The sequence below is a fragment of the Manduca sexta genome, unplaced genomic scaffold, assembly GCF_014839805.1.
Source record: "Manduca sexta isolate Smith_Timp_Sample1 unplaced genomic scaffold, JHU_Msex_v1.0 HiC_scaffold_1220, whole genome shotgun sequence".
In the NCBI taxonomy this organism is placed as follows: domain Eukaryota; kingdom Metazoa; phylum Arthropoda; class Insecta; order Lepidoptera; family Sphingidae; genus Manduca; species Manduca sexta.
Genome location: NW_023592064.1, coordinates 2,685 through 23,019, shown reverse-complemented (window position 1 = coordinate 23,019; position 20,335 = coordinate 2,685). Strand labels below are relative to the sequence as shown.

Here is a 20,335-nt window from a genome sequence, read left to right as displayed (position 1 = left end):
ATTCCACCACCTGGAAGAGGAAAGGACCTATTTATTTTTATTGCTTTGAATGACAAGAAGAGCATGCCGTTCACCTGATGGTAAGCAATACGACCGCCCATAAACAGCAGAAACACCATCCAACACCCGTAATTACAAAGTATTGTTTGGTATTCCACTGCGCTCGCCATCCTGAGACATGAGATGTTAAGCCTTATTTGTCCAGTAGTTACACTGACGACAATGTCCTTCAAACCGGAACACAAAAGTGACTACACACTGCTGCTTGGTGGCAGAAATAGACATAGCGGTGTTACCTACCCAGGCGAACTTTCGCATATGAGAGATCTACTACCTACTACCAGTAAAGTCGGTAAGTCTTGAATGAGTATGTAGATTTTCAAATCCATGATGCGTGATGATTAAACGTGTTTAATCCTTTATATTCCCTACTCAAGGCAATGCTTTCCTTATTTATATTATAAATGCGTAAGTAAATATGTTTGTTACGCTTTCACGGATAAACCACTGAAATGATTTTGATGATATTTGGTGTAAATATAGTTTGAGAACCTGGGAAGTATATAGGCTTGTTATCCCGGGAATACAGCAGGGCTTTTGTACCGGGAAAAGATGTTCACGCGAGCCGGGCCGCGAATTTGAATTCAATAACACCTACACTTGAATAAATTATCTTTGTTTATATAAGCTACTTTAATTAAGTAATAATTAAACATTCTCATGTACCTTGACTTATCATAAGTGCAACTATGTTCGCCTACGTGATGAAATAAGCATTTTATTTTATTTGTTAGTTTTGACTGATTGAAAGAGCTTGCTTGAGGCTCTCCAGCCTAGCTAGCAGTTCTCCAATCTCCATTCCAGAAATAGTATTTTTTATAACCAAAACTTGAGTACATCGACACGTCATCGCCAACGATATCTGAGCTTATATACTTTATATAATATGTTTTATATATACATTTAACGGTCGAATTTCAGCCACCGGACATGCACTAGTCTAAATAGAATAATAAATCTTTAATGTTTCAACTAACCTGTTTAGTACCATCGGGTAAGACTACAAAATAGGTCCCTTCAGCTCTGTTGTCTTGGCGTGTCTCGCTGTGCCCAAAATCGCTTCCCGTGATGTAGTCATTCACTTTGTAGTTGAAGTCGTAGTTGGCCGGCTCCTGGAACCAAGGGATCATGTGTTAAATACATTGACTTTGCTCATTAAAATCTATATTAAAGTGCCACCCAACAAAATGGAGCGCTAACCGTATTTTTGAAGTTATTCGTTACTTGTTACTCTAAATTTATAAAATATAGAAAAAAAACATATTTCTACAATAATCTTAATGTTGGTAGTATTAATTTTACTAAAATGTGGATATTATTAATTTCACAATAAAGATGTCGCTAATGTTGTTGATTCCGTGCATCTCCTGAAGTACACATCATTTTAATTTGCTACCAACACTATTCAATTGACAATTTAATAAAGAATTGTTGGGGTTTATTTATAAAAGACTTAAAATTGATTTATTAAATAAATTATTCATAAATCATTGCAAGCTCGAGTCACTATCTTAACTCTTAAAATTATTAATAATTGGGAAGGTGGTGTGATATCATGGTGATGCCTGCCTCGGTGGCGTAGTTGTACTGCATGCGCGGTACGGCAGCGCTCTGAGGTCCTGGGTTCGAATCCCGGGTCGAGCAAAGTGATATTTGGGTTTTTCTGCTCAGTATCAGCCCGGAGTCTGGAATTTGTGCCAGATATGGCGATAGCCTCGCCCCTATCACATCATGGGACGGAACACACTTGGCGAAAAGTGGGTGCCATGGTTGCGCTCTGCATACCCTTCGGGGATAAAATGCGTGATGTTGTGTGTGTGTGTGTGATATCACCGTGCCTCGCAAAGCGCGTAAAGCTGTTGGTGCTGCTGATTTCTCTCTGGTCATGTCGGATTATCTAACCGGACTGTGAGAGTGAAGGAACCGAGAGTGCACCGGTATATTGCGCACACACTCATGCACTATAATATTAAGTGCTTACTTGGCTGATCTCCGTCAAGAATACGCCACAGGGCAGTCGTTCCATAAACAAATATCTACAACATAGCTCTTTCAATTATAAAACATATTTACCTGATTATCCTCATCACCAGCTCTTGCATACTCGTAACCCTGGCTGGATCTAGCATTGTACTGTTCAGGGACTCCGTATGCTTCGGAAGGTGCTGCATCACGAGTGGAAGGTGCCCCGTAAGTCGAGGAGGGCGATCTGAAAAGTTTAAGGGCTTATTAGCAAAGAAACATACACTCATCCTGCCTTTATTCCAGAAGGAGTAGGGGGAAGTGCAACCAGGTCACCCACTTTTCACCGTGTGAGTTCCAAATCTCAACACCGAAAAACACTGTGTCAGTAATCTCTCAAGAATGTTTGTTACTAATCAATCCAAAACCTCCAGTTAAAACTATAGTACCTTACAAGACCTAAGTAATTTCTGAGAACCAAGAAGTCTAAACTAAAGTACTTCCTCTGACATCTTGAATATAACACACACACACACACACACACACAAAACTTACCTAACTGAAGAATACGATGATGCCACAGCATTCGTTTTCAAAGCACTTGGCGCACCATAATTCTGGGACAATGACTTTGATGACCCTATATATTCTGATACCCTCGCACCAAAGTCACTAAATCCTTCAGAGTAATCTGAAGAGCTTGGGACTCCGTAAGACAAATCTATATTGGAAGCGCCGTCATTGCTCGAACTCTTTGGAATAATACTTTTTGAAATTGATCTTTGGGGTAAGCATTGACTGCGAGGTTTTGGCAGACGTTCAGCTTGAGAATGCGGAGATCCGTAAAGAGCTGATGGGTTTTCTATATTGCTAAGCGAATGTTGAACTGGCTTGCTGAACTGGTTAGGTAGAGCTGATGGTATTCCATATCCTTGTAAACTGTTTTGAGCTGGTGTTCCATACTCTTGGGATTGGCTTCGCACTTTTGGGACACCATATTCTTGTGAGACAGCGTTTCGGGATTTCGTAGCATATCCTCTTGATAACGCGTTCTGGGATTTTGACGTGCCATAATTTTGTGATTTTCTGGATGGAACACCATATTCTAAAGCTATGTTTCGGGTTTCTGGGATTCCGTATTCTTGAGAAAGACTTCGGGTGTCTGGGACTCCGTAATCCTGAGAAAATTTCGGGAAATTCCTGGCGCTTGGCACTGCATAATCTTCAGAGATTCGGGTTGTCGGAAGACCATAAGTAGAAGAAAGAGTAGTCGAAGATTTGGATTTTGGAGGCCCATATTCGTTGAAGGAGTTCCGAGACGCAAGAATTTGGGAGGGAGTCCCGTACTGCTGGGAAGGAGATCTTTGGAAGTCATGGTTGTCGTAGTCATGGCTCGATCTTGCTGATGCGTAGCTGTCCCTGGAAATATTTCATGAATTTTAACCCGGCGAGCGTGTGGCGGGGTATGTCATACCCCCCATGTTAATTACTGGCGTATATTTTTTGTGCCTGACTTTCAAACTTATAGTCTCTTTGAGTAGCTGGAGTTACAGGGTTGCGGAAGGTAATAGTGGCGTGATCACAGTGTCGCGGCAACCTGCATTCGAGTTACACGCTTCCAAACTGAGTTCGGGTACGTGATACCCCGCCTCATAGCTGGTGTGACAAAAACTAAAATTGCTTTTTCTGCTATTTTAACTTATTTTCTTTGTTTAATTGTAGATTTTAATAGAAAATGGATGTTGAAAATAGAAAAAACAACTTCGGTCCATGATAGAAGATGTACTTACTAGAACAGGGTTTCGCAAACTTTTATTTAGTGCGGACCGCTAATGCCACCTTATGCGACCTTTTTGCGACCAAAGTCGTAATGTTTGGGTTGATGTTGTTCAGTTGGATTCTTAAATTTGTTTTACTAGCAGTTTACTTCTGTATTTATTTTTAGATATACAAGAGTGCAAAAGCGTGCACTTTATAGTTTTTCTTTTAACTTTTATTTTACTTGCGGATCCCTGAGAGGGGCCCACGGGCCCCAGGGGTCCTATGTTGTCGTGAAAATCAGGGCAAAGACACTAAATGGACCGATTTCATCCGTAACTTAGGCTTGGCTTTAGTTTACGAACACCTGAAGATGTGAAATGACAAAAAATATATATTCCGATTTATATACGTCAGAGAATTTCTTCCCAGATCAACGAATCACTTTCATCGACTCAAAATGTTCCTGGTCATTTTATTAGATGTAGACATTACCCCAACAAAAATAATCATAAAACAAAATACTCATGAACAAGCTGAGGAAAGGCTATTAGTGTGGAGCATGCAACGTTTTTGCAAAAACTGCACAGATTTTATCTCCAGTTCCTAAGATGTTCCTAAATTTTTTATGATTTTTTTAGTTTATAAAGAAAATTATTTCATATTCTATCATACGATTAAGTTTTTTATCATAAAACTGGTTTTACTTTAGTTCCTTTTAGTTTTAAGAGACTGAAAGTGTTTGTTTGAAATTCAAAGTGACTTATTTCCATCGAGGTAAAAAATAAAATTGTTAAAATGGCGCGATTGTTTTATTTCCAATGCATTATGATGGTATTGTCTTATGATACCAAAAAATAAATAGTATAATACTTCTTCAGAAACAAGTTTTATAGCCAATTTTTTTAAGGGGTATGTCATACCCTGCCTCATACTCCTTGTTACATTTTTTCACCACACGCTCGCCGGGTTAAGTGAAAACCGCTTATAAAAACGTTAAATGGGCCACCTATCACATAATATGAACGCTATATATTTTAATAGTCGTACTAAAAGAGATTCTTTTTAAAAAAAAAATATTTATACAAGTATATACTAGGAGCTTTCCATTTATTCGTTATATCCGGTTTCTACTGTAATTTTATATTGAATTTTTATATCGGAAAAGAGATACCAATAAAATGTTTTTAAATAATTTCTTTTTTTTACGAGATGACTGTTATAAATCTAGAATAAGTAAACCTTTAATTTGTTTTGATTATAATTTCGGAAAGCACCCATAGTACCCTAAATATAAAATGAAAAAACTTACCCAACAGGAGGTTCTGCGATGGTAAATGACAGGAGACAGAGAAGTGGTATGAACATCTGGAAACATAATACTTATTATAAAAAGTCCTACACAATTTGTCATTGAGCGATCAGGAAGAGAACCTAGCTCTTTAGCGAATATGGAAGGAATGCCTATTTCTATTGCTGCTGCTAAGCAAGGTGAGAACGCGGTACGGTTTTCGATTAAAGCCAGAGAAAATCGCAAGAGACAACACGTCCTAGAGGAGAGAGCTTGGAGGCAATGCCTTTGCCTTTGCTGCTGCTAAGCAGTGTGCAAAATTGCGGTACGGTTTGGCTTTGGAGCAGAAGAAAATATGCAAGAGAGTTAATGTTATTCGCCCTAAAGGAATGAGCAGCGCAGTGAAAGGTAATATTTGAAGCTTTACTTGATATAGAGGAGGCCCGTGCTCAGCAGTGGGCAAGTATATAATACAGGGCTGATATTATTATTATTATTACTTGATATTAAGATAAGGCCCTATTCCAACTGCGGGGGCTTATCCGTTTTATTACAATTACGGGCGTTCTATTCAAAGGGCAGTTTCCATGTCCATATAGATAAGGGAGTCAAAAAATCCCCTATTTACCTATTTGGTTATTAAAGCTTTTCTTAATAATTGTAAAAAGACGGATTCACCTCTATAGACGGAGTAGGGCGCCTGGCCTTTACTTCGGGATTGTACTACTTTGGTTTTCTAATATAATTCGAGTTTTTTCATGGAACACCGTCACAGCCATTTCGTATTTTTAACGACAGTGGCTTTTTCCCTTATTAATTCCTATATTGAATTCCAGTATTTTGCTATAACAATAACCATTTTATAAAAATACTGGAAATATACCACTCCTAAATATGTTAGAATTATAAAAAAAAAACACCATTTGAGCCAACAGTATGAAATGTCGGTCATGCTGTTCTCCCTGAAAAAAAGATCGGTTTTGCTGGTAAAGATATTTGTATCCGACTGATAACGACCACCGTACCCAAGGTCTCAAACCCCGCCGTACCCAAGGTCTCAAACCCCGCCGTAGTGGCCCACGTAAGAGTGTCGCATTCCAGGATCAATCTCTTATATCCGATTTCAAACAGGCCTGCATTATTGTGTCGACTTGCTGGGGGTAATCATCTCTCGTCAGTCACTACCTGTACTTCATTAGGTTACTGCCAAAAAAGTATAATTATGAAACTCACCTTCATATTTACGAAGTTTGATTTATTTCCTCGAATACTCTGTAAAGTAAACAATGATTAGTTTTAAAGAACAATATATTCTATATCAAGGGCGAATTGACATAAGCAACTTGTTTTAAAAAATATGTTAAAAAACATAAAAACGTGTTGATTTTAAATATGTATGAAACTGAATGTCGCATAGAAATGTCAAGTCAACTAGCCTTTGAACCGTCAATATCTTCAAAGAAATTCGTAAATAATATTTAATAAGTAATCAACGTAAACAGTGCTTGAAATATTTTAGACTCAAAATTTTTATACCGTAGTCCGAAAACAATGATTTGCTTCAACTGTTTAAATGTTTAATGTTTTGACAGGTCCGTCTGGAAATCTTTAGGGGAGGCCTATGGTCGGTGGAATTTATATGGCTGATAATGATGTAATTATTATTGGTAACATAGTTTAAGTTGTAACTACATTGATTCTCACCTTACGCCTATGAGTGTAATAACTTACGATCCTATAGTTATGGAAGACAATAGTTTTTTTACATCGCCGAGCAATACCCAGACACATTCACGCGTTTTTCCTGAAGGGGTGGGCAGAGCACTAGTCTACTTTCCGTGGTCTGTATTCCGTTGTATGATAGGGGGCGAGCCTATCGCCATATCCGGCAAAATTCCAGACTCCGGGCTGTCATTATTACTTCACCTGAGGATCAAGCCCAACACATAGGCACTGGAGTTCTAACGTAATACAACTACGTCACTGAGACTGTATTGTGATATACGCAAGTATTTAAATGTATTGAAGTAAAAGATTGGACGAAGGCTGCAGTCTTCGAAACGGGGAGAAAAAATTTTAATATAAAAATCGTGATAAAATCCGCATAATAGTTTTATTTCAATGTCTAACATTCGCGTAAACATAAATCAATATAAGGTGTAAATAAAATGAAAATAACCTTATCTTTTTAAACCCTGTTAAAAATTAGGACACGGGTAATGGTTCTTATAATAAATTATTATATAAACACTCGTGAAATTCGAAGCTTAAATAAGGCGAAACGCAGACACTGTGCCTGAAGCTCGGCCTGTGTGTTGCTGAATAATTAGAGTTTATAATATTACTAGGTTTTGATTGCGACTCCGCATGCGTGAAAATTTACTGGAATAAATCCCTCATTCTAGCTGAATTTCGGCCACGGCGGCCAATCTCAACGGAGATCAGTCATGCAGAAGATATTATAGTGCACGTGGTGTTCGCAATACACGAGTGCACTCTCTGATCCTTCACTCTCATAGTTCGGTGAGTCGGCAATCCGACATGACCGGAGAGAGATCAGGCGCAGGACCAACGGCTTTACGTGCTTTCCGAGGCACGGGGGTATCACACCGCCAACTTCCTAACTCCGAACTGCGACTGAGTAATTTTTAAGATGGAAAAACCCAGTCACAAATATTTTGAACCGGAATAAATATTAGCCTAGAAGCACTCAGAAGTAATGTATCTTCCTATTAGTGAAAAAAATCCAAATCGGCTTAGTTCCTGAGATTAACGCGTTAAAAACTCTTCGGCTTTATATATTAATATAGATTAACATCAAAATAAGGTATTTGACCTATGTAGATTTATAACTTTTATGAAATATCTACATCTTATAAATTCTATAACAGAACAAATCATTGAAATTTATTGACAAATCTACAAGTTATTATTAAATTAGATAATAGGGGCGAGTGTCAAAATACACAAAAGAGAAGAAATACTTGCAAATGACGTCAGCGAGCATTACGCTGCGTGCGAAAGAAAGAGATGGAGCGATATCCCCACTCCACAGCCACTTTTGTACTTAGCAATATTTGAAATACGATGCCTTATTTCTTATCGAATTTTAATACTGTTTTCACAGAAGGATTTCTTTTAGCACTAATTGCTGTTACACATTAAAAAATACAATATAACATAGTAAAATATCCTAGTATGCCGATTTTACAGATACCATGTATATTACATTAGTCCTTCAGGACGAGCGTTTTATCAGAACTAACCTGTATGTAGAGTTCAAATTAGCTTTCCACCTATCTTTACCCCCAACGCGACCTGTTTTATCACTCTTACTTAAATATGTAATAGGGTTCAAATTTGCGTACTCACGAATTATAATAATTGACCTAACCTCAAATAACACGAATTGAGCGTCTCCAATCGTCTGATATAGATTGGATGTAAAAGCGCCTATTTATACTAAACGCAGAGGGTATGTTACGATCCATCTGTCACAAATCTGCCAGGCGGTTTTGAATCTTATGTGCATGGTAGTAAATAATTCTACATGCATAGAGAATGTATCTTTGTGCTTTAAACGTATGTCGACACTCGATCTATTTGTATTGTTGTTCTTGATTACCTCTAAATGTTATGTTTTCTTTCTTAATCATCGAGTGTTTAGTAAATTTACGTTTAATACATAATATATTTCTAACTATTTCTAAGTCCAAGCAGTTTTACAATAACCATAGGTAAAAGGGATCAGTGTTGCTTTTTTTTATTTATGATTCCAGATAAATAGGTACTTTAGTCTTAAGTATTAACGATAGAGTTCGCCGACATATTCTGGAGTATATAATTCAGAAAATGATGCTTAGATCTAGGCTAGAATTAATAAGTGTATAGCAAATAAGATTCATTCTATAGTGAGCATATTTTCTAGTTACTTACCTTGTACAGTCAGTCGCAAATGTAGCTGAACGAATTCAAAATTTTAACTCGCCTTAGTTGTGTCCAACAATAGATTTTGATCTACAGTAAACTTCTAATCTCCTTATTCATAGATGCTATTTATCTAAGCTCCATCTTTGCTGTGATAACAAGTCTGTTTCTCAGTGCTGACGGCATGGCAGCCTTCGCAGTGCGTAGACATAGGGCCATTGTGATTGGCTAATATTGAGATACAATTTGAATCTAGTTGGCTGTTAGATAAACAAAGCTGAACAAACAGTAAGTTGTCAGATAAACAAAGCTGAGAAACAGACTTGTTATCGTAGCAATGCTCTTTCCTTAGATAAATAACGTCTATGAATAAGGGGGTAAAGGTTTACTTTACTTAAGGTTATAGCTTAAGGTCCATTTTCATACATGTTGCATGGATATTTCGGCCTTTAAAATTAAATACGACGAAATTTTAAAGGCCGAGATATCCATGCATATTAATTATTTTTACGTTTTTCTTTCAACTGCGAGAACTAATCACTAACTAGACGTGAATTTAAATTCTTTACTTGCCAATACTTGTTTAGTTACCCAGATTAAAGGTGAAACAAAATGTATGAAAAATGGACCTTAAGCTATAACCTTAAGATCAAAGGTACCCAATTTTTTTATTCTCATAGACCACTTTCAAAATTTTCTGGTTTCAGTGGACCCTTTGTAGCTATATTTCTACCATATTCTTAATAATATGCAAGTTTTATATGTACCAGTCGATTCTTAAAATATTATCTGCCTAGATTGATTGGTAAAGTCAAGCCATTTTAGTTCTTTACTATGAAAACCAGATAAATTTTCGTGGACCCCCGCTTACGAATTTTGAAGCCCCTATTTTTTTGTCACCTTAGACCATTGATTCTCAAGACCACTTTAGCAATCAATGCTTTATCAAGAATATCATACGTCGATAAAAGTTAAGTGTAGGAGCGTGTAGTTTGTTTGTTAAGGTAAATTTGTGGCTGACTGTACTGCATTTCCCAATTTAGATCATCTTAGTCAATCAAGGTCCGTATATTGTAGTCAGCGGTTAGAAGTTTACGATTGGGATATCGAAATACTCTTAAACATGTCAGCTATTCGTATACTGAAGAAAATCATATGCACACGTCTTTATTTCCGAAGGAGTAGACAGAGGCGCAACTGATGAACCCATTTTTCGCCGTTTGTATTCCATCCCATAATGTGATTGGAGGCAAACCTAGACCCACTATCACTTTGGTCAACTCAGGATCGAACCCGCGACATCAGTATTGTAGTACCGTAATATAACTACGCCATCGAGATAGCGAACAAAGTTGCACTTATGATACGTCAAAGCAATGTATAAAAATAATAATTAATATTGCTAAATTAAAATTACTTATATAACTATGGACATTTTAAATTAGGGGTATTTATAAGGAATACAAGGTACAGAGCGAAGTAGCCACCTCGGGCTGGCAAGCAGGGGGAAATAAACGGAAAACGCGTCGCGAACCTCACCGGCGAGGACATGAGCCTTAACCTAACCAATTTCCCCCACGAGGCAATAGGGGAATATATGTAATGGTTAATAATACGAAAAAGAAACCCTTCTGCGAAAACTGCATTAATTGGTTAAAAAATGAGCCAGTAATTCATATTTCAAATATTACTATGTGCCGAAGTGGGCGCGAAGTAGGGATATCGCTTCATCTCTTTCTTTCGCACGTGTCGTAATGCCCGATGACGTCACATGTGGGTATTGCGCCTCTTTTCTGTTTCTTGTTACTTACCCCTACTACCGAAATTGAAAGACTTATAACTTGTTGATTTTTCGCCGGATTTAAATAATTCTTTCTGTGTTATAATTTATATAACGTAAATATTTGGTAATAATAAACAACAAAAATGAGTCCGGTCCCCTATTCTTATGCGTTTGGTCCTCACACCAAATGCACGCCCATGGAAGGGAGACATTTATCGCAGCCCTAGGCACACAGTGCAGTATACCTCTTCGTTGTGATATCACATTGAGGCCTATAAAGGCACGCCAACATCCCTTTCCGTCTATTCTAGTATGGTTCCTCTTCTGTCCCCTTCACTTACTTCCCTTTTCTTCCTGTCCCAATTTCCACCAGGGCCCTACAGTCGCTAAGCCTGGGGAATCTAGTATCCTATTGGTATTTTCCACCAGTGTAGACAAAAAAAATAACCTAACTAACCTTTTTTTTTTGTTTATCAGCCTTTGAGGGAGGGGGGGAGGGGTGAATTACGTATCAAATAGACCCCCTCACACGATGTGAAACACAATATTGAACCATTTTATATTTTTATATTAAACACCTTTTTTCGAATCATTAGGAAAAAAAACCTGCCAGCCTTTCACTACCTGCCTAAGATTACCCGAATAAGTAACTTCAGGCTTTCATTTTTGTCATCAATTGTTCATTAGATCTATATATTTAACAAGTTATATAAATGATTACCAATAATCATCAAACCAAAAAGAGGTAACCATTAAGGGCAAGGTCGTTTCCACAAAAGATTTTAAACAATGTTACAATTCGTTATACATGTGATTTACCAACACCACGTGCTGCTCTTAAAACCACATCTCATACAATATCATTGGAATATTTGCTTTATTAAGTGCAAATGTAAGTTTGTTTTATATCGGCAAAGTTGTTTGATGCGGATTAAATAACTCTTACCAGTATTTCATTAAAGACGATTTTGCGTCGTTTCTGATTCAGTTTATTGTTATAAAACTCGTGAGCGCTTTCTTGACAAAAGATGCATTCTATCAGGCAGACTACACTGTTCACTAACGTTAGTTTAACTAAAGGTTAAATTAAGCTTTGTATTTTTTCTAACTACGTCATATCAGGCTTTTAGTATAATATTTGGATATTGTAAAACTTTCTGTAGAACGAGTGTGTGAGGTCGCGTGTGCAGAGACCAGTGGTTTTATTATATTGTGTGTATATAGGCCTCCTTCATCAAGTATATTGGCATTTATTTCTAAAATGGAGGATATTCTTAAAAACTTAAAATGAATAATAACGTTTTAGTCTGTGGGGACTTTAATATAGATTTGCTAGTGGATTCCACAGATAAAAGACTTTTTGAATTTACTTCAATCATTTAATCTAAACTGTCAATTTCTCGAGCCAACTAGATTAACTACAACTTCAGCTACCTGTATTGATAATGTTATTTCAAATTTTAAAATTAACTCTAAAGAATTATTAGCTGGCGTTCGCTCAGACCACACATGTCAAATGGTCAAACTGAATTGTGAAAGCAATAGAAGTAAGAACATAGTACAATTTAGACCCTAACCCAATATAATCTACAGAAATTTAGTGCTAGGCTTAATTTGGTGTTGCCTATGCTGACTTGCGGTTCAGACAACCCAAATAATATGTTTAAAACATTATTAAATGGTATTACAAACATATTTAATAAAACATGTAGTGTAAAATCAGTGCCACTAAAAAATAAAATATCATTCAGTGCTTGGGCAACAAACGGTATTAGACGTAGTAGAGATGTTCTCTATGAATTATATGACAGAAGGTCCTTTACACCCAATGTCGAATTTAATAATTAAAATAAAAAAAAAAATAAAAATAAAAATGCTTTATTCATCACGTAGGCGAACATAGTTGCACTTATGATAAGTCAAGGTACATGAGAATATTCAATTATTACTTAATTAGATTAGCTTATATAAACAAAGACAATAAAATAAATGAAAAATATACTTAGTAAACAAAGAAGCCAGCTCGGGCTGGCAGGGAAGAAGAAAGAAAATCATGTATGTATGTATTTTTAAATAAGCAATAAGGGAGAAACGCGTCGCGATCCTCACCGGTGAGGACAATAAAAGCCCTAACCTAGCTAACCTACCAGCCTTTCACTAACTACCTAAGCGATGACTACCCGAAGAAGAAAGGCAGAAAGAAACTCCGGGCTTTATTTTTGTCATCAATTGTCTATTCATTTATATTATTGTTATTAAATATATGTATATTTTTTTAATAAGTCTTGTCTATACAAAGTCTGATTAATTATATAAGCTAATACACGCACATCACCGTAAAATTGCGGAGAAAATCCACATAAAAGTATTTAGCAATAACTAAAAACCAACGAAAAAACAATAATACTAAAAAATATAAAAACTATGAAACAGTCAGTGTACAGCGTGCATACGCCTACATTTACAAACATAATATTTTCATTTCATATTTTGTCGCAGATCTTGGTCAATATAATTAAGATTATAAATTTTAAGGCTGGTGCAACAAAATGATCGGTCGGTCGTCTATTATACATTGATAATTCAATGAGTCAATATAAAATAAAATATGTCACATAAATTTAAAACTGTTACCCAGTATAATGTCAAAATTGTAGAAAGGTACACATGAGACGTTTATGTAGTTAATTTATAATATTGGCGTTAACATAGGGTTGGACAGGGTGTGCAGGACTGTTTTTCCAAACCGTCTGATCATCGAGGTAATCCTTTACATTATAATACCCCTTTGACATTAATTCGCGCTTAACATGACACTTAAATTTGTAGCCGGGCAGATTGGTTATTTCAAGAGGGATTTTATTATAGAATTTGATACAATTCGCTAGATAAGATTTATTTGTTTTACAGAGCCGGAAATTTGGAACAACTAGTTTATTCTTATTTCTAGTGTTCAAACAGTGCAAGTCACTGTTTTTCATAAAAGTACCTAGGTTCTTACGGACAAACATAATATTTTGAAAAATGTATTCAGCTGGCAAAGTCAGTATATTCACCTCCTTAAACAGTTCTCTAAGGGAATCGCGAGACCTAAGGTTATAAATTGCACGAATCGCTCTTTTCTGTAAAATAAAAATGGTCTGCAGATCTACTGCAGTACCCCACAGAAGAATGCAATAAGACATAATGCTGTGGAAGTAAGCGAAATATACTAACCTTGCCGTAGCCACATCAGTTAAATATCTGATCTTCCTAATAGCAAAGACTGCAGAACTCAATTTACTCGAAATTCTTTGAATGTGGGGTCCCCATTGTAATTTCCTATCGATAGAAACCCCAAGGAAGACTGTAGAGGGTACTAATTCTAGTTTATTCCCGTCTAAATCAATATCAGTTCCATTAATCTTGTTCAGTAACGAGAATCGAACACATTTAGTTTTTGCTGCATTTAATAGAAGATTATTGGCAGAAAACCAGTCAGAAATCAATTTAAATACTTTATTTGGCTCTACAAAATTTCCTTCCCTTCTATTTAGTTTAAATATTAGTGAAGTGTCGTCAGCGAATAATACAACTTCAGCCATTTTGTTAATAATGTACGGTAGATCATTAATATAAACTAAAACAGAAATGGTCCCAAAATTGAACCCTGGGGACCCCAATCCCAACTGTGGACCCTGCAGAGGAAACGTTGTTGATAAAACTTTTGTTTCCGACCCGATAAATATGAAGATATTAGTTTAAGCCCCACTCCCTGATGCCGTAATAGTGGAGCTTTAAAATGAGGGTTCCATGATCAACGCAATCGAACGCCTTGGAAAGATCACAAAATACCCCTAAAGCATCCTGCGATCCCTCCCAGGCATCCAACACAGCTTTAACTAATGCACGTCCTGCATCTTGCGTGGACCTACCCTTTGTAAAACCGAATTGCCTGTCATGTAGAATCTCATTTTTATTAAAGTACACCAGCATTTGATTAAGCATTAACTTTTCGAATATTTTACTTAAAGCTGGTAAAATAGAAATAGGCCTATAATTGGAGGGGGTGTTGGAGCCAACCAGTTTTAAAATTGGTACTACTTTACTTATCTTCATAAGATCAGGGAATATGCCGTCTCTTATGCAGCAATTAAAAATATCAGAAAGGATTGGGGCGATGCTAACTATCACTGACTGCAACGCTTTAACAGACAAACCCCAAAGATCTTGCAGTACTCTTCATGTTTAAGCTCCTGAATACTTTTATAACATCATAATGAGTAACACATTCAAATTCGAAATTTGGAATTGATAAATCTAAATATTGTTTTAAGAATGACTCAGCTGCCTCTGGTGAGGATGGCAGACATTTTGTCGTCTCAAATGGTATGTTATTGAAAAACTTTTCGAAGTAATTAGCCACAGAATTATTGTCTGAAACTAGTTCGTCATTAATGTTTAATACAATCTTGTCATTACACTTAGTTTTGCCAGTTTCAGTATTAATTATTCTCCAAGTTGTTTTAATTTTATTATCCGATTTTTTTATATTTCTACTAATATAAGCAGCTTTGGCATACCTACATACACTTTTAAAAATTTTAGAGTATGTTCTTACATAATTAGTAAATTTGACATCAGGTGTAAAGGACCTTCTGTCATATAATTCGTATAGAACATCTCTACTACGCCTAATACCTTTGGTTGCCCAAGCACTGAAAGATATTTTATTTTTAGTGTTACTGATTTTACACTACATGTTTTATTGAATACATTTGTCACACTATTTAATAATGTTTCAAACATATTATTTGGGTTGTCCGAGTCGCAAGTCAGCATAGGCAGCACGGAATTAAGTTTTGTGCTAAATTTCTGCAAATTACGTAGGGATAGTGGTCTAAATTTAATAATGTTTTTACTTCTTTGTTTTACACAATTAAGTTTGACCATTTGACAAGTATGGTCTGAGCGAACACCGCTTAATAATTCTTTATAGTCAATTTTAAAATTTGAGATAACATTATCAATACACGTGGCCGAAGTTGTAGTTAGTCTAGTTGGCTCGAGAAAGTGACAGTTAAGATTAAATGATTGGAGCAAAGTCAAAAATAAACTTTTGTCTGTTGTATCTATCAGTAAATCTATATTAAAGTCTCCGCAGACTAAAATCTTACTATGCATCTTAAGTTTTTAGAATATCCTCCATTTTAGAGATAAAAGCTAATATGTTGGATGAAGGAGGCCTATATACACACAATATGATATAATCACTAGTCTCTGCACATGAGACCTCACACACTCGTTCAACAGAAAGTTTTGTTATATCTTGTCTATCCTTGTAAGAGATACCATCCTTGATGAGGATCATGGTGCCTCCACCTTCTGCTGAAATCCTAATAAACGAGCTGGCAACTCTGTAGCCATTGACACTAAACGCCATTCTATCTGGTTTCAACCATGTCTCAGTAAAACATAAAATATCAACATTATACCTTTCCACAAATAACTCAATGTCAAAAGTTTGCCAGAGAAACGATTTATGTTTTGGTGGGTTAACATTAAAAACAAGTCATCTTCCTCTGTTGTCATACTTAAATGTTTAAATTATTGACTACAATAGTATTAGTAGTACTACTAAAACATGTAGTAATTGAGGACTTCGTCATAGTACTTATGACTGTCTTAATATTATATGCTAACAATGTAGCTATAGAATGTCTACAAGTATTTGTCAGATACACTGTATCCCTAGTCAAACTTAAACTACATTTTTCAATAAAATTATTGACGTCCAAAAATATAAATTTATCACTGTAATGGTTTACTAAAATGAAATATATATAATAAATGGTTTACTATGTGAGAACATACTCTCAAATTTTTAAACGTGTATGTAGGTATGCTAAAGCTGCCTATATCAGTAGTCATATTAAAAACTCAGATAATAGAATTAAAACTACTTGGAAAATTATTAATACTGAAACTGGCAAAAATAAAACTAATGACAAGATTTTATTGAACATTAATGACGAGCTAGTTTCAGATAAATATAGAATAGCTAATTACTTTGAACATTTTTTACTAACATAGCCTTTTGGAAACGACAAAATGTCTGCCATCCTCACCAGGGGCAGCTGAGTCGTTCTTAAAACAAAATGTTGATCTGTCGATTCCAAATTTCGAATTTGAGTTTGTCACGCACTCTGATATAATAAAAGTATTTAAGAGCTTAAACATAAAAAGCACTGAAGACCTATGGGGTTTATCTGTTAAAGCGTTGCAGTCAGTAATAGACAACATTGCCCCAATTCTTGCGGAAATCTTTAACTGCTGCGTCAGAGACGGCATATTTCCTGATCTTATGAAGGTTAGCAAAGTAGTATCAATTTTTAAAGCAGGTTGTTCTAACACCCCTCTAATTTCAGACCTATTTCTATTTTACCAGCCTTAAGTAAGGTATTTGAAAAACTAATGCTTAACCAAATGCTGGTGTTTTTTAATAAAATGGGATCTTACATAATAGACAATTCGGCTTTACAAAAGGCAGATCCACGCAAGATGCTGGACGTGCTTTAGTCAAAGCTGTGTTAGATGCTTGGGAGGGATCCCAGGATGCACTGGGGGTCTTTTGTGATCTTTCCAAGGCATTCGATTGCGTCGATCACAAAACCCTCATTTTAAAGCTTCATTATTATGGTATTAGAGGAATTGGACTTAAACTAATATCTTCATATTTATCAGGTCGAAATCAAAAGTATTTATCGACAACGTCTCCTCTGCCGGGTCCGCAGTTAGAATTGGGGTTCCCCAGGGTTCCATATTGGGTCCATTCCTATTCTTAGTTTACATAAATGACCTGCCTTACATGGTTGATAATATGGCAGATGTAGTATTGTTCGCTGACGACACTTCGATTATTTTAAGTTAAATAGAAGGGATGAGAATCTCGGTGAGCCACATAAAGTACTTAGTTTGATTTCTGACTGGTTCTCTTCTAATAATTTACTTTTAAATGCCGCAAAAACGAAATGTGTCAGATTTTCGTTACTGAATAAAAAAAGGAACTAAATATTGATTTAGATGGGGATAAATTAGAATTAGTTCCCTCAACGGTCTTCCTCGGGGTTTCAATCGATAGTAAATTGCAATGGGGCCCCCATATTCAAATATATTCTAGTAAACTGAGCTCTGCCGTGTTTGCTATTAGGAAGATTAGACAATTAACTGACGTGGCTACGGCAAGGCTAGTGTATTTTGCATACTTCCACAGCATTATGTCCTATTGTATTCTTCTGTGGGGCTCTGCTGCAGATCTGCAGACCATTTTTATCTTGCAGAAACGAGCGATTAGAGCTATTTACAACCTTCGCTCTCATGATTCCCTTAGGCAAATGTTTAAGGAGGTGAATATACTGACTTTGCCGGCCGAATATATTTTTCAGAATATAATGTACGTACGTAAAACCTTAGTACTTTTATTAAAAACAGTGACTTGCATAGTCTAAATACCAGAAATAAAAATAAATTGGTTGTCCCTAATCATAGGCTCTGTAAAACCAATAAATCTTTCTTAGTTAATAGCATTAAGTTCTATAATAAACTTCCCTCTCGAAGTTACCAATTTGACCGAACAAAAATTCAAGTGTTATGTTAAGCGTGAATTAATGTGTAAAGGATACTATACTGTATCTGATTACCTTAATGATAAGACGGTTTGGAAAGTTTGTCCTGCACACAATGACCCACCATGTTAGCACACATTAGTAATTAATTAACTGCCTAAAATGTCTTTGTTACATGTCTCACATGCTTTTTTATAATAATGACATTTCTATAGTTCTAATTTGACATAATCATATCATATCTTAATGAAATGTAATTTTTGAAAGACGACCACCCGATCATGTTGTGTTTGCCTGTTCAATATCACTATTTTTTTTCTTTTCTCATGATTGAAAACTATGATTGTAAATGTAGGCGAATGCACGCTGTACGCCGTTATTTAAGTATGAATCTATGTTCTCTTTTATTTGCTATCGCTAATTTTATTTTATGCCGCTCCAGGTTTAGTCGATTGGATTTCATCTTATCCCATGTTAACGGTGATGTGCGTGCATTAGCTTATATAACTATTGTGACTATGTACAAGAAAGACTTGGAAAAATACAAAAGAAGTACTGAACAATTGATGACAAAAAGAAAGCCCGGAGTTTCTTTCTGCCTTTCTTGTTCGGGTTGTCATCACTTAGGTAGCTAGTGAAAGGCTGGTAGGTTAGCTAGGCTAGGGCTCATGTCCTCACCGGTGAGGATCGCGACGCGTTACCCTTCTATTTCCCCCTACTTGCCAGCCCGAGCTGGTTACTTCGGTTTGTACCTAGTCTTTTGTATAAACTTTATCCCTAATTTAAAATCTCCATTTTTATAGTTGTTTAGAAATAATAATTATTCTTATTCTTTGTTTTGACGTATCATAAGTGCAACTTTGTTCGCCTACGTGATAAATAAAGTATTTTATTTTATTTTTTTATTTTATTTATTTAAATACAATATAAAGAAACAAATCTAGAATTCTGGTTTGAAAATCTCCGAGCAACAGGATGTTGGTTATACATATAAACTAACAACATACTTACTTAATTTAATATTTTTACGCCAAATAAAACTTTTAAGGATTTTTGAAACTAATACCACTCTAATTTCTTCCCTTATTTGCCTTATTCCCGTAATCTCTATTTCTGCGAAGCGAAGATTGTGTTCCGGTTTGAAGGACATTGTAGCCAGTGTAACTACTGGACAAAATAAGACTTAACATCTCATGTCTCATGATGGTGAGCGCCAATACCAAACAATACTTTGTACTTCAAGGTGTTAGATGGTGTTTCTAGTTTATGGGCGATCGTATCGCTTACCATCAGGCGAACAGCAAGCTCGTCTTCTCATTTAAAGCAATAAACAAAACCTTTCTTCTAAGACTAGCAGAGCATTCATAAATCATCAGTTCTTTGTATTTATCACAGTAAAGATTACGCCAAAACATTAACCGCCTTATTCATAAATGTTTTTTATCTAAGGACGGAGTAAAGCTGTGATAACAAGTCTGTTTCTCAGTGTTGAGGGCATGGCAGCTCTTCACAGTACGTAGCCATAGGGCCGTCGTGATTGGCTAATATTGTTGTATCTCAATAGAAGTTTAATTGTCACTTATTTGCTGGCAAATATAAAAAAAAAGTTTACAACGTAAATATGTACTCAATTTCTTGTATCATTATTATCAGCCGCAGGATATCCACTACTGAACAAGGGCCTCCTCCAAAGATTTCCAGATTGACCTATTGGAAACGGCCCGCATCCAGTAACTTCTATTAAGTCATTATTTTAATTTCTTGCTTATCGGCTTTTAATAAGAATATTATTTTTATACAAATCAAAAGAGTTTTTTTACATTTTTTAAAACTATTGTTAACGGAAATAGTTAGTGTAATCGGACTTCAACGGGACATCTCTATTGTCTGAAAGGTTAGCACTTTAAACGATGTCACTTTATTTAATAGTAAGTCTTAGACCCTAATGAT

At 35.9% G+C, this 20,335-nt stretch overlaps 1 long non-coding RNA gene across 1 annotated transcript; it reads right to left on the bottom strand.

Moving 5' to 3' along the window:
* Positions 1 to 1,041: 1,041 nt before the first annotated feature.
* LOC119191229 lies at positions 1,042 to 2,801 on the bottom strand. Its single transcript, XR_005113402.1, has 3 exons — positions 2,578 to 2,801; positions 2,134 to 2,269; positions 1,042 to 1,172 (listed from the first exon to the last, which is right to left on the bottom strand). It is a non-coding gene; the product is annotated as an uncharacterized LOC119191229 (long non-coding RNA).
* Positions 2,802 to 20,335: the final 17,534 nt, after the last annotated feature.